We start from the raw sequence: 14,040 nt of genomic DNA, 5'->3' as shown, positions 1-14,040 counted from the left end.
TAGGTGCGTGGGCTTCAGTAGTTGTGGCATGTGGCCTCAGTAGTTGTGGCTCGTGGGCTCTAGAGCACAGGCTCAGTAGTGGTGGCGCACGGGCTTAGTTGCTCCGCGGCATGTGGGATCTTCCCAGACCAGGGCTCGAACCCGTGTCCCCTGTATTGGCAGGCAGATTCTTAACCACTGCGCCACCAGGGAAGCCCCTACACAAGGCTTTTGCTCATGGCCTGCAGCAACCTGAGCACACACCTCCCCAGGTGTTGCTGCTACATGCTTCCCTTAGGAAGGATTCAAGTAACCTGGAGAAGACACCTGAGTGGCCCCACCTCGAGCACATATCCACTCTGAGGTCAGGGGGCCAGGATGCATGCTGATAGTTGCTTTTGTTACCGAGTCTAAGCTCATACTGCTCGCTCCACGCAGGCCAATAATCGAGAGACGAATTGTTGGGGCAAGGGATAACTTTATTCAGAAAGCCAGCAAACCGAGAAAGATGGTGGGCTCATGCCCCAAAGAACCATCTTGCTTGAGTTAGAATTCAGGCTCCTTTTATACCAGAAGGGGAAGGAGTAAAGTCAAACACTTTCTGGTTCCCATCAGCCTCCGGAGGAGATGTGTTAATTTCTTCCTCCCTGCAGTCATTTACAGGTGGGCCTGGCCAGGATGTTTCCTGTGAGCTAAACAAAGGTATTTTAGCTGAATGCTCATTACCTGGGTAACAGGGTTCCCAGAGATGGGCCATTATGTATAATTTAAGCTTATAGGCAACATCCCTTTAGTGATTAACTTGTAATAGAATACAAAAGGTTCTTCTCTATTATACCTTTAGCACCCCAGTTTAGAGGGAGGGGAGAATCCTGGGTGCACAAGACACATAGGGGAAGAGGCTCAAGAAGGAAGGCTGTTTAACCTGTAGGATGACTCACGGTTTAAGATGAGGACTGGGAGCACCTGCTGGGCTTAGCCACAGAAGAGTCTTAGGTGTGCTTGGCAAGGGCAGGTCTGAGTGCTGGGGCAGAGACTGGCTCATAGCTGGTGGGAGTGAGTGGGAGGTGAGGACATCGAGTCAGTACGTGAAGACCAAGACCTCTGACTCAGGAGGCACAGTTGTGAGAGCCAGGAGAGAGATGAGGAGGTAGCTGCGGGAGACGGGGTCGAGGAAGGGTTTTGTTTTTGTTTTTTGGATGGAGAGAGGTGAGCATGCTTGGATGCTGGGAGAACCTGGAGAGAAGCAGAGGTTGAAGAAACGGGAGAGAGTAAGGAGATGGGGAGGGAGGGCATCTGAGCACGGGGTGAGGGGCAGATTAGAGCCTTGGCTGGAGCAGGCTCACGCCTTTTTCTGTGCTGGGGGAAAGGAGGAGGACCAGTGTGAATACGGTTGGTCTATAGGTCTGGTGGCTGTAGACGGGAGAGCGTTCTTCTCAGGCAGCTTTTATTTTCTTGGAGAGGTAGAATGAAAACAAGATGGAACTGGCTAGAAGGAGAGTAGAGAAAGTTGAGAAGGCTACCAGCATGAGCAGCAGCAGAGACCGAAGCAGGGAAGAATGAGGACAGTCAGACTGGACTGGAGAACGTGAATTTGCAGTGGCCTCATGCTGGTGGCTTGATTCACACCAGCAGAGCCCATCACAGGGTGTAGAGGTGGGAAAACAAGCAGGAGGGGCAGAGGGACAATGGGGGTATTGGTACGATGGCAATTCATTCCAGTTTTATCTCAGCAAATATTTCTTACCCCTTGACTGTATATCAGGTGTGGTGTAGGACCTGAGGATACATTGGCAAGTCAGGCAGATTCTGTTCCTGCCCTCGGAGAGCTTGCCCTCTAGTAGGGAGGGCAGACATCAATTTATTTTATTTATTTATTTAAAAAAATTTTGGGGGGGTATAATTGATTTACAATGTTGTGTTAGCTTCAGGTGTACAGCAAAGTGAATCTGTTATACAAATACATATATCCACTCTTTTTTTTTTAACATCTTTATTGGAGTATAATTACTTTACAATGGTGTGTTAGTTTCTGCTCTATAACAAAGTGAATCGGCTATACATATACATATGTTCCCATATCTCTTCCCTCCTGCATCTCCCTCCCTCCCACCCTCCCCATCCCACCCCTCCAGGTGGTCACAAAGCACCGAGCTGATCTCCCTGTGCTATGCGGTCGCTTCCCACTAGCTATCTATTTTACGTTTGGTAGTGTATATATGTCCATGCCACTCTCTCACTTTGTCACAGCTTACCCTTCCCCCTCCCCATATCCTCAAGTCCATTCTCTAGTAGGTCTGTGTCTTTATTCTCGTCTTACCACTAGGCTCTTCATGACCTTTTTTTTTTCCCTTAGATTCCATATATATGTGTTCCCATACTGTATTTGTTTTTCTCTTTCTGACTTACTTCACTCTGTATGACAGACTCTAACTCCATCCACCTCACTACAAATAACTCCATTTCATTTCTTTTTACGGCTGAGTAATATTCCATTGTATATATGTGCCACATCTTCTTTATCCATTCATCCAATGATGGACACTTAGTTTGCTTCCATGTCCTGGTATATCCACTCTTTTTAAGATTCTTTTCCCATATAGGCCATTATAGAGTACTGAGTAGAGTTCCCTGTGCTATAGAGTAGGTCCGTATTAGTTATCTATTTCAGCGGTCCCCAACCTTTTTGGCACCAGGGACCGGTTTCGTGGAAGACAATTTCTCCATGGACCAGGGTGGGGGTAGGTGTGGGGGTGGTTTTGGGATGATTCAAGCGCATTACATTTATTGTGCACTTTATTTCTATTATTACTACATTTTAATATATAATGAAATAATTATACAACTCACCATAATGCAGAATCAGTGGGAGCCCTGAGCTTGTTTTCCTGCAACTAGATGGTCCCGTCTGGGGACGATGGGAGACAGTGACACCCAAAGTGTGTTGCTTATGTCCAGTCTACTCCGTAAGATGCAGCTTAATTGTCACTTGCCACCAACTGATAGGGTTTTGATATGAGTCTGCAAGCAATTGATTTATTATGGTCTCTGTGCAGTCAAACCTCTCTGCTAATGATAATCTGTATTTGCAGCCGCTCCCCAGCGCTAGCATCACTGCCTCAGCTCCACCTCAGATCATCAGGCATTAGATTTTCATAAGGAGTGCACAACCTAGATCCCATGCATGCGCAGTTCACGGTAGGGTTTGCACTCCTATGAGAATCTAATGCTACCAATGATCTGACAAGAGGTGGAGCTCAGGCGGTAATGCAACCAATGGGGAGCGTCTGTAAGTACAGATGAAGCTTCACCTCCTGCTGTGCAGCCCGTTTCCTAACAGGCCACAGACTGGTAGCGTGGGGGCTGGGGACACCTGGTCTATTTTGTATATAGTAGTGTGTATGTGTCAATCCCAATCTTCCAATGTATCCCTCTCCTCCCTGTGCCCCCCAGTTAACCATAAGTTTCTTTTCTTTTTTTTTTTAGAATTTTATTTATTTTTTTTATACAGCAGGTTCTTATTAGTTATCCATTTTATACATATTAGTGTATATATGTCAATCCCCATCTCCCAATTCATCATACCACACCCCCTCACCACTTTCCCCCCTTTGTGTCCATACATTTGTTCTCTACATCTGTGTCTCTATTTCTGCCCTGCAAACCAGTTCATCTGTACCAGTTTTCTAGGTTCCACATATATGCATTTATATAGGATATTTGTTTTTCTCTTTCTGACATTTCACTCTGTATGACAGTCTCTAGATCCATCCATGTCTCTACAAATGACCCAATTTCATTCCTTTTTATGGCTGAGTAATATTCCATTGTATATATGTACCACATCTTTATCTATTCGTCTGTCGATGGGCATTTAGGTTGCTTCCATGACCTGGCTATTGTAAATAGCGCTGCAATGAACACTGGGGCGCATGTGCCTTTTTGAATTATGGTTTTCTCTGGGTATATGCCCAGTAGTGGGATTGCTGGGTCATATGGTAATTCTTTTTTTTTTTTTTTTTTTTTTTTTTTTTTTTTTTTTTTTTTAAAGTTACCCTGCTCTTTCTTTTTATTTATTTATTTATTTATTTATTTTATTTTTGGCTGTGCTGGGTCTTCGGTTCGTACGAGGGCTTTCTCTAGTTGCGGCAAGTGGGGGCCACTCTTCATCGCGGTGCGGGGACCGCTCTTCATCGCGGTGCGCGGGCCTTTCACTATCGCGGCCCCTCCCGTTGCGGGGCACAGGCTCCAGACGCGCAGGCTCAGCAGCTGTGGCTCACGGGCCCAACTGCTCCGTGGCATGTGGGATCTTCCCAGACCAGGGCTCGAACCCGTGTCTCCTGCATTAGCAGGCAGATTCTCAACCACTGCGCCACCAGGGAAGCCCGGTAATTCTATTTTTAGTTTTTTAAGGACCTCCATACTGTTCTCCATAGTGGCTGTATCAATTTACATTCCCACCAACAGTGCAAGAGGGTTCCCTTTTCTCCACACTCTCTCCAGCATTTACCATTTGCAGATTTTCTGATGATGCCCATTCTAACTGGTTTGAGGTGATACCTCATTTAGTTTTGATTTGCATTTCTCTAATAATTAGTGATGTCGAGCAGCTTTTCATGTGCTTCTTGGCCATCTGTATGTCTTCTTTGGAGAAATGTCTATTTAGGTCTTCTGCCCATTTTTGGATTGGGGTGTTTGTTTCTTTAATATTGAGCTGCATGAGCTGTTTATATATTTTGCAGATTAATCCTTTGTCTGTTGATTCATTTGCAAATATTTTCTCCCATTCTGAGGGTTGTCTTCTCATCTTGTTTGTAGTTTCCTTTGCTGTGCAAAAGCTTTTAAGTTTCAATAGGTCCCATTTGTTTATTTTTGTTTTCATTTCCATTACTCTAGGAGGTGGATCAAAAAAGATCTTGCTGTGATTTATGTCAAAGAGTGTTCTTCCTATGTTTTCCTCTAAGAATTTTATAGTGTCCGGTCTTACATTTAGGTCTCGAATCCATGTTGAGTTTATTTTTGTGTACGGTGTTAGGGAGTGTTCTAATTTCATTCTTTTACATGTAGCTGTCCAGTATTCCCAGCACCACTTATTGAAGAAACTGTCTTTTCTCCATTGTATATCCTTGCCTCCTTTGTCATAAATTAGTTGACCATAGATGCATGGGTTTATCTCTGGGCTTTCTATCCTGTTCCATTGATCTATATTTCTATATTTGTGCAAGTACCATATTGTCTTGATTACTGTAGCTTTGTAGTATAGTCTGAAGTCAGGGAGTCTGATTCCTCCAGCTCCATTTTTTCCCCTCAAGACTGCTTTGGCTATTCGGGGTCTTTTGTGTCTCCATACAAATTTTATGTTCTAGTTCTGTGAAAAATGCCATTGGTAATTTGATAGGGATTGCATTGAATCTGTAGATTGCTTTGGGTAGTATAATTATTTCCACAATATTGATTCTTCCAATCCAAGAACATGGTATATCTCTCCATGTGTTTGTATCAACTTTAATTTCTTTCATCAGTATCTTATAGTTTTTCTGCATACAGGTCTTTTGTCTCCCTAGGTAGGTTTATTCCTAGGTAGTTTATTCTTTTTGTTGCAATTGTAAATGGGAGTGCTTCCTTAATATCTGTTTCGGATTTTTCATCATTAGTGTATAGGAATGCAAGAGATTTCTGTGCATTAATTTTGTATCCTGCAACTTTACCAAATTCATTGATTAGCTCTAGTAGTTTTCTGGTGGCATCTTTAGGATTCTCTATGTATAGTATCATGTCATCTGCAAACAGTGACAGTTTTACTTCTTCTTTTCCAATTTGTATTCCTTTTATTTCTTTTTCTTCTCTGATTGCTGTGGCCAGGACTTCCAAAACTATGATGAATAATAGTGATAAGAGTGGACATCCTTGTCTTGTTCCTGATCTTAGAGGATATGCTTTCAGTTTTTCACCATTGAGAATGATGTTGGCTGTGGGTTTGTTGTACATGGCCTTTATTACGTTGAGGTAGGTTCCCTCCGTGCCCACTTTCTGGAGAGTTTTTATCATAAATGGGTGTTGAATTTTGTCAAAAGCTTTTTCTGCATCTATTGAGATGATCATGTGGTTTTTCTTCTTCAGTTTGTTAATATGGTGTGTCGCATCGATTGATTTGCATATATTGAAGGATCTTTGCATCCCTAGGATAAATCCCACTTGATCATGGTGTATGATTTTTTAAATGTGTTGTTGGATTCTGTTTGCTAGTATTTTGTTGAGGATTTTTGCATCTATATTCATCAGTGATATTGGTCTGTAATTTTCTTTTTTTGTAGTACCTTTGGTTTTGGTATCAGGGTGATGGTGGCCTCATAGAATGAGTTTGGGAGTGTTCCTTCCTCTGCAATTTTTTGGAAGAGTTTGAGAAGGATGGGTGTTAGCTCTTCTCTAAATGATAGAATTCACCTGTGAAGCCATCTGGTCCTGGACTTTTGTTTGTTGGAAGATTTTAAATCACAGTTTCAATTTCATTACTTGTGATTGGTCTGTTCATATTTTCTATTTCTTCCTGTTTGAGTCTTGGAAGGTTATACCTTTCTAAGAATTTGTCCATTTCTTCCAGGTTGTCCATTTTATTGGCATAGAGTTGATTGTAGTAGTCTCTTAGGATACTTCTGCGGTGTCTGTTGTAACTTCTCCTTTTTCATTTCTAATTTTATTGATTTGAGTCCTCTCCCTCTTTTTCTTGATGAGTCTGGCTAATGGTTTATCAATTTTGTTTATCTTCTCAAAGAATCAGCTTTTAGATGTATTGATCTTTGCTACTGTTTTGTTTCTATTTCATTTATTTCTGCTCTGATCTTTATGATTTCTTTCCTTCTACTAACTTTGGGTTTTTTTTTTTTTAACTTTGGGTTTTGTTTGTTCTTCTTTCTCTGGTTCCTTTAGGTGTAAGGTTAGAGTGTTTATTTAAGATTTTTCTTGTTTCTAGAGGTAGGCTTGTATTGCTATAAACTTCCCTCTTAGAACTGCTTTTGCTGCATCCCATAGGTTTTGGATCGTCGTGGTTTCCTTGTAATTTGTCTCTAGGTATTTTTGATTTCCTCTTTGATTTCTTCAGTGATTTCTTGGTTATTTAGTAATAAATAACCTAGCCTCCATGTGTTTAGCCTCCATGAGTTTGTGTTTTTTACATTTTTTCCCCTGTAATCGATTTCTAATCTCATAGCGTTGTGGTCAGAAAAGATGCTTGATATGATTTCAATTTTCTTAAGTTTACTGAGGCTTGATTTGTGACCCAAGATATGATCTATCCTGGAGAATGTTCCATGCGCACTTGAGAAGAAAGTGTAATCTGCTGTTTTTGGTGCAATGTCTTATAAATATCGATTAAATCTATCTGGTCTATTGTGTCATTTAAAGCTTCTGTTTCCTTATTAATTTTCTGTTTGGATGATCTGTCCATTGGTGTAAGTGAGGTGTTAAAGTCCCCCACTATTTTGTGTTACTGTCGATTTCCTCTTTTATAGCTGTTAGCAGTTGCCTTATGTATTGAGGTGCTCCTATGTTGGGTGCATATATATTTATAATTGTTATATCTTCTTCTTGGATTGATCCCTTGATCATTATATAGTGTCCTTCCTTGTCTCTTGTAACATTCTTTATTTTAAAGTCTATTTTATCTGATATGAGTATTGCTACTCCAGCTTTCTTTTGACTTCCATTTGCATGGAATATTTTTTCCATCCCCTCACTTTCAGTCTGTATGTGTCCCTAGGTCTGAAGTGTGTCTCTTGTAGGCAGCATATATATGGGTCTTGTTTTTGTATCCATTCAGCGAGTTTGTGTCTTTTGGTTGGAGCATTTAATCCATTCACATTTAAGGGAATTATCGATATGTATGTTCCTAGTACCATTTTCTTAATTGTTTTGGGTTTGTTTTTGTAGGTCCTTTTCTTCTCTTGTGTTTCCCACTTAGAGAAGTTCCTTTAGCATTTTCTGTAGAGCTGGTTTGGTGGTGCTGAATTCTCTTAGCTTTTGCTTGTCTGTAAAGCTTTTGATTTCTCCATCGAATCTGAATGAGATCCTTGCCGGGTAGAGTAATCTTGGTTGTAGGTTCTTCCCTTTCATCACTTTAAATATATCATGCCACTCCCTTTTGGCTTGTAGAATTTTTGCTGAGAAATCAGCTGTTAACCTTATGGGAGTTCCCTTGTATGTTATTTGTCATTTTTCCCTTGTTGCTTTCAATAATTTTCCTTTGTCTTTAATTTTTGTAAATTTGATTACTCTGTGTCTCGGCGTGTTTCTCCTTGGGTTTATCCTGCCTGGGACTCTCTGCACTTCCTGGACTTGCGTGGCTATTTCCTTTCCCATGTTAGGGAAGTTTTCAACTATAATCTCTTCCAATATTTTCTTGAGTCCTTTCTCTCTCTCTTCTCCTTCTGGGACCCCTATAATGCGAATGTTGTTGTGTTTAATGTTGTCCCAGAGGTCTCTTAGGCTGTCTTCATTTCCTTTCATTGTTTTTTCTTTATTCTGTTCTGCGGCAGTGAATTCCACCATTCTGTCTTCCAGGTCACTTATCCATTCTTCTGCCTCAGTTATTCTGCTATTGATTCCTTCTAGTGTACTTTTCATTTCAGTTATTGTATTGTTCATCTCTGTTCGTTTGTTCTTTAATTCTTCTAGGTGTTTGTTCTTTAGTTCTTCTAGGTCTTTGTTAAACATTTCTTGCATCTTCCAGATCTTTGCCTCCATTCTTTTTCCAAGGTCCTGGATCATCTTTTTTTTTTTTTCTGGATCATCTTCACTATCATTATTCTGAATTCTTTTTCTGGAAGGTTTCCTATCTCCACTTCATTTAGTTGTTTTTCTGGGCTTTTATCTTGTTCCTTCATCTGGTACATAGCCCTCTGCCTTTTCATCTTGTCTATCTTTCTGTGAATGTGGTTTTTATTCCACAGACTGCAGGATTGTAGTTCTTCTTTCTTCTGCTGCCTGCCCTCTGGTGGATGAGTCTATCTAAAAGGCTTCTATTTTATTTTTTTAAAAATTTATTTATGGGGGCTTCCCTGGTGGCGCAGTGGTTGAGAATCTGCCTGCCAATGCAGGGGACGCGGGTTCAAGCCCTGGTCTGGGAGGATCCCACAAGCTGCGGAGCAACTAAGCCCATGCGCCACAACTACTGAGCCTGCGTGTCTGGAGCCTGTGCTCCGCAACAAGAGAGGCCGCGATAGTGAGAGGCCCGCGCACCGCGATGAAGAGTGGCCCCCGCTTGCCACAACTAGAGAAAGCCCTCGCATAGAAACGAAGACCCAACACAACCATAAATAAAATAAATAAATAAAATTTAAAAAAAATTATTTATTTTTATTTATTTTAAAATTTATTTATTTAGCTGCATTGGGTCTTGGTTGCGGCAGGTGGGATCTTTCATTGTGGTGTGCAGACTCTCTAGTTGTGGTGCATGAGCTCTAGAGTGCATGGGCTTAGTTGCCCCACGGCCTGTTGGATCTTATTTCCCTGATCAGGGATTTAACCCATGTCCCCTGAATCGGAAGGCAGATTCTTAACCATTGGACCACCAGGGAAGTCCCCATAAGTTTATTTTCTACATCTGTAACTCTATTTCAATTTTGTAGATAAGTTCATTTGTAGACTTTTTTTAGATTCCACATATAAGTGATATCATATGATATTAGACATCAATTTAGAAGCTCCCATGTGAGAGGAGGGTGGTGGGAGGGATTCTGTGGAGCCCGAGTGTAGGCTGGATACAGACGGAAGGGAATGTAGGGAGGGCTGGCAGATTGGGAGAGGGTCACAGGGTCAGGTCTGGAGGTGCCCGTGAGGTCAACAAACACGGGCAGATGTTGAGGGAGAGCGAAGTGAGAGGGCTGGGGTAGCTGCGGTTAGAGAGCGGGTTGAGTCGTACCTGCCTCACCCTTTCCTCCTCTCCTCCTGTTACAGTAACCGAACTGTACTTTTCCTGTCGAAGTCTGAGCCCCCATCTGGGCTCTGCACCCCATTCCCTCTGGCTCTCTTGGGGACCTTGACCTCCTTTCCCTTCTACTGGATTCATCTCACCACTTTTAAATATTCCCAAGCCTCTCTCATTATAAAAAAAAAAAAAAAAATTGCTTGACTGCCCCCATTCTCTTGCAGCCAATACCCTTTAATTTTCTATTGTTCCCACAGCCACCATTTTCCAACCAGTTGTCTGCTCTTGCTATCTCCATTTGCTTGCCCTTCACTGTCCTTCACTTTGTTGGGACCTGGTTTCTGCACCCCATTCTCTACAGATGATATTCCTGCCATAGGTACCAATGACCATCTTTGTTAACCCAAAGAACACTTTTCAGTCTTTATGTGATTTGACCCATGACAGTGTTTAGCACCGATGATCACTTTCTCCTCTTCCTAGAAACTCTTCTAGAAACTTCTCTTGGCTTCCGTGACATCAACTTCCTCCTCTGTGACATTGTTTTCCCTTGGCTTGTATGATACCAGTTTATCCCACAGGCCCACTCCATTTGGTCTTTAAGCCTCCATCCTAGGGCATCTTCTCATCTCTCCCCCAAACAGTCTCTGTACAGTATTAGACAGTCTCAGGGCTTCAGTTACCACCTACCACAGAGGCCCAGATATAAGATAATAACCAAATTAAAAGCAATCCCCTAGATTCCCAATGAGGAGACTCTCCAAAGAGTTTGGAGCCTAATTTGAATACATAAACTTTTAGTGTGGTTGAAGTACTGATGTACTTTATTAACTTAGTTTGCTGTACATTAAAAAAATCACATATTATATAAGACATTGTAGTAAGACATTATTTTTTTTCTCCCCTCATATTTTATGAAGCAATTTTATTTAAACTTTTAACATTTCTCTTTAACACCTGGGTCAGTACCATTAGAGCTTTTGTTTGTTATCATTAACCTTTTATAGAACACACAAACTTTATTTTTGCCCAAGTTATTTGTGTCATAGTGCTTTCTGAATCTGTGTGATGCTGGAAACTTTATTCTTTGCCACAAAAACCTGATTGCATAATATTAGGTTGCATAAGCTAAAAAAAAAAAAAAATCACCTGTAGGTGTGTATTTGTCATCTCCACAACATAACCAATTTCTTTATTATTCTTGAAGTGATTTTTTTTTAGAAAGACTTGCTTAAAAAGACGAATACTTGCCATTATAAGGTCATACCCCTAGGAATAATGATTGAATCTGTGTGAAATGTCTTTGCCTCCATTTTTTTCCTGATTCTACCAGCGACCTCCATGCATATCCAAAACTTCATTGATTGAGGTTATTTCAGGCTAACGAGTTTTCCCCAAAGAGCATTTTGTTGTTCAAAACGTGGTAATTGAGAGCCTGCCCCGTAATTCAGGAGACTTTGTAAGGACTGGAATATAAGACAAATCTTTCCTACCTCAGAGATAATTTTGGAGCAAAATCTTATCTCATATTTAGATGTTTTGCTGACAACTCCCAAATTGATATCTCCTGGCCAGGGCTTTTCCCTCTTATACGCAACAGCTTGCTAGACGTTTCCACCTGGGTGCCAATCACTCAGTGGGTGAACGCATTTTTATTGAGTGCCTACTACGTGTCAAGCACTGTTCTGGGTGCTGGTGGATAAAGGGGTGAACGTGACAGAGTCCCTGTTCTCAAGGAGCTCATCCTAGTGGGATGATACAGAGAATAAGCATGTAAACAAATAGGAAAATTTCATATACTAGTAAATGCCATGAAGACGATAAAATGGGGTGATATGGTACAGGGCGACTGTGTGGCCTGTGTTTCATCGGGGGTGGGTGGGTCACAAAGGGCCGCCTGGAGGAGAGGATGTTGACTTGAGATGAGAATGCTAAGAGGCAGTTGTGTGAAGCTCTGGGGAAGAGCACTGGCAGCAGAAGTCAGAGCAAAGACACTGAGGTGAGAGAAGGCTGGTGTGTGCGTGTGCGCGGTGGAGGTGGGTGGGGGAGAGCCGGGTGGTGGTGGTGGGGGGTGAGTGCGAGAAGGGGAGGGGAGGGCTTAGGAAGATGAGTTTGGAGAGGTAACCAGGGCCTAACCAGGTAGGGACTTGCGGGCCATGGTAAAGAGTTTATCTTCATTTTTTGCGGCCCTGATGGGAAGTCACTTGGAGGGTTTTAAGCAAGGGAGTGACTTGGCCTGATTTACATGATAGAAAGATCTCTCAGGCTGCCAAGTGGAGGAGGAATTGAAGAGGAGCAAGAGTGGGGGCAGGGAGCCAACTGCAGGTATCCAGTGTTCAATGAGGTGGCACTTGGAGATGGTAGGAAGGGAATGGACTTTGAACATATTTTGGAATTATATCCAACTTGACTCACTAATGGTGTGGATGTGATTATGCGGAAAGACGCACCTAGGTCTTTGAATCGAGCATCTGGGTGGTCGGGAATAACATCTTCCAAAGTGGTGAAGACCAAGAGGAAACATAAATCTGTTCTCTGTTGCGGGATTAGGAGTTCTATTTTGGATGACCAACAGGAAGTTGGATGCATGAGTCTAACACTCATGGGAGTGGTTAGGTCTGAACTTAAAAATGTGAGAGTCAGCAGTTTATAGGTGATTTTATGGATGGTTCTGGACAAGACCACAGAGGGGAAATGTAGATAGAGGAGAAAAGAGGGTAGAGAACTGGGCCCTGGGGCATCCTGCGTTCAGAGATCAGCAAGAGGAAGAAGAAACCATGGAAGTCAAGAAAGACCCATCAATGAGGTGGAATTCAGGAGAGGGTGCTGCCTGGGAGCCAAGGGAAGATGGTGTTTAAGGAGGGAGCTCTCAACATCCAAATGTTGCTGAGAGAGTTAAGATGAGGATGACCAGTGGATCTGACAATGTGTCGGCCATTCATGACCTTGACAAGAGCAGTCCTGACTGCAGTGGTTAAAGCGGTGAGGAAGTGGAGCTGTCAAGTGTAGACAACTTTTAGAGGAGTTTGGTTTTTTTGTAAACAAGGTAGTAGCTGGAGAAGGATGTGATGTCAAGAGGGAATTTTAAAAAAGAGAGAGGGACTTCCCTGGTGGCGCAGGGGTAAAGAATCCACCTTCCAATGTAGGCGATGCGGGTTCGATCCCTGGTTGGGGAGCTAAGGTCCCACATGCCACGGGGCAGCTAAGCCCACGTGCTGCAACGAAGACCCAACACAGCCAAAAATAAATAAATAAATATTAGAAAATAAAAATAAAAAAAGAGAGAGAGGAGAACCTTATAGGATATATTTATAGAAAGGAATCATGATGCAGTGGAGGTGAGAGGGGATGGGGTCCAGTGCCCACATACAGTTGGGGGCAGGGGTACCAGGAGCAGGGATGCTTCATCCATGTTATAGGGGAGAAGGCAGAGTGAAGGGGCACTCATGCCAGGAGGCTGGCAGACTTGGTGGTGGGGGATAAGTTAATGCTTGCCTACTGCTTCTATTGCCCAGTGGCACAGGATGCCTGGCTCTTGGCTGAAATGGGGGATTAGGAGAGTGGGGGCTGGAGGTTTGGGGAAAGAGAAGGTATGATATAGTTATCTTGGAGAATAGAGTTAAAGTTTTAGGAAAACGTAGAATTTCTTAGAGATGCTGAGTGCCCACTTGATCTTTGTGGCTAGAAGTTGCACCTGAAACCAGCCGGTCCAGTGGTATTATTCTCCAGGTGTTCTGGAACAGGGGCCACATGGAGAGTTGGGTTTAATTGAAGTTAGGGTCTTCCCTGGGGAGTGATGATAGAAGCACAGAAAGGCAAGGGAGTGAGGTTAACTATGAGTCGGCAATGACATGGGGGCCCATGGACTCTAAGCTGGGGAAGGAGGGAAGGTGGGGACATGAAGGGGGTGATGGACATTGAGATAATGGGGTTATTGACTAATAGATGGGGCAGAAGGATTGCTGGAGTGGGAACGAGAGAGAGTGAGCTACACAGATAGGAGGTTGTGCAGCTCTCGGTACACACAGGGTCTAGGGTGTGAGCACACATGTGGGCAGGTTCAATGGGTGGAGAAAAAGATTGTTGGAAACAAGGAAGTCCAGGAACTGAGAGGTCAAGGTTTTGGGTGTGAAGTCGCC

This window comes from Balaenoptera acutorostrata, chromosome 1 (genome assembly GCF_949987535.1).
Source record: "Balaenoptera acutorostrata chromosome 1, mBalAcu1.1, whole genome shotgun sequence".
NCBI classification, from domain to species: Eukaryota; Metazoa; Chordata; class Mammalia; order Artiodactyla; family Balaenopteridae; genus Balaenoptera; species Balaenoptera acutorostrata.
The sequence above is the reverse complement of the archived record's forward strand: the minus strand, read 5'-3'. Positions refer to the sequence as shown.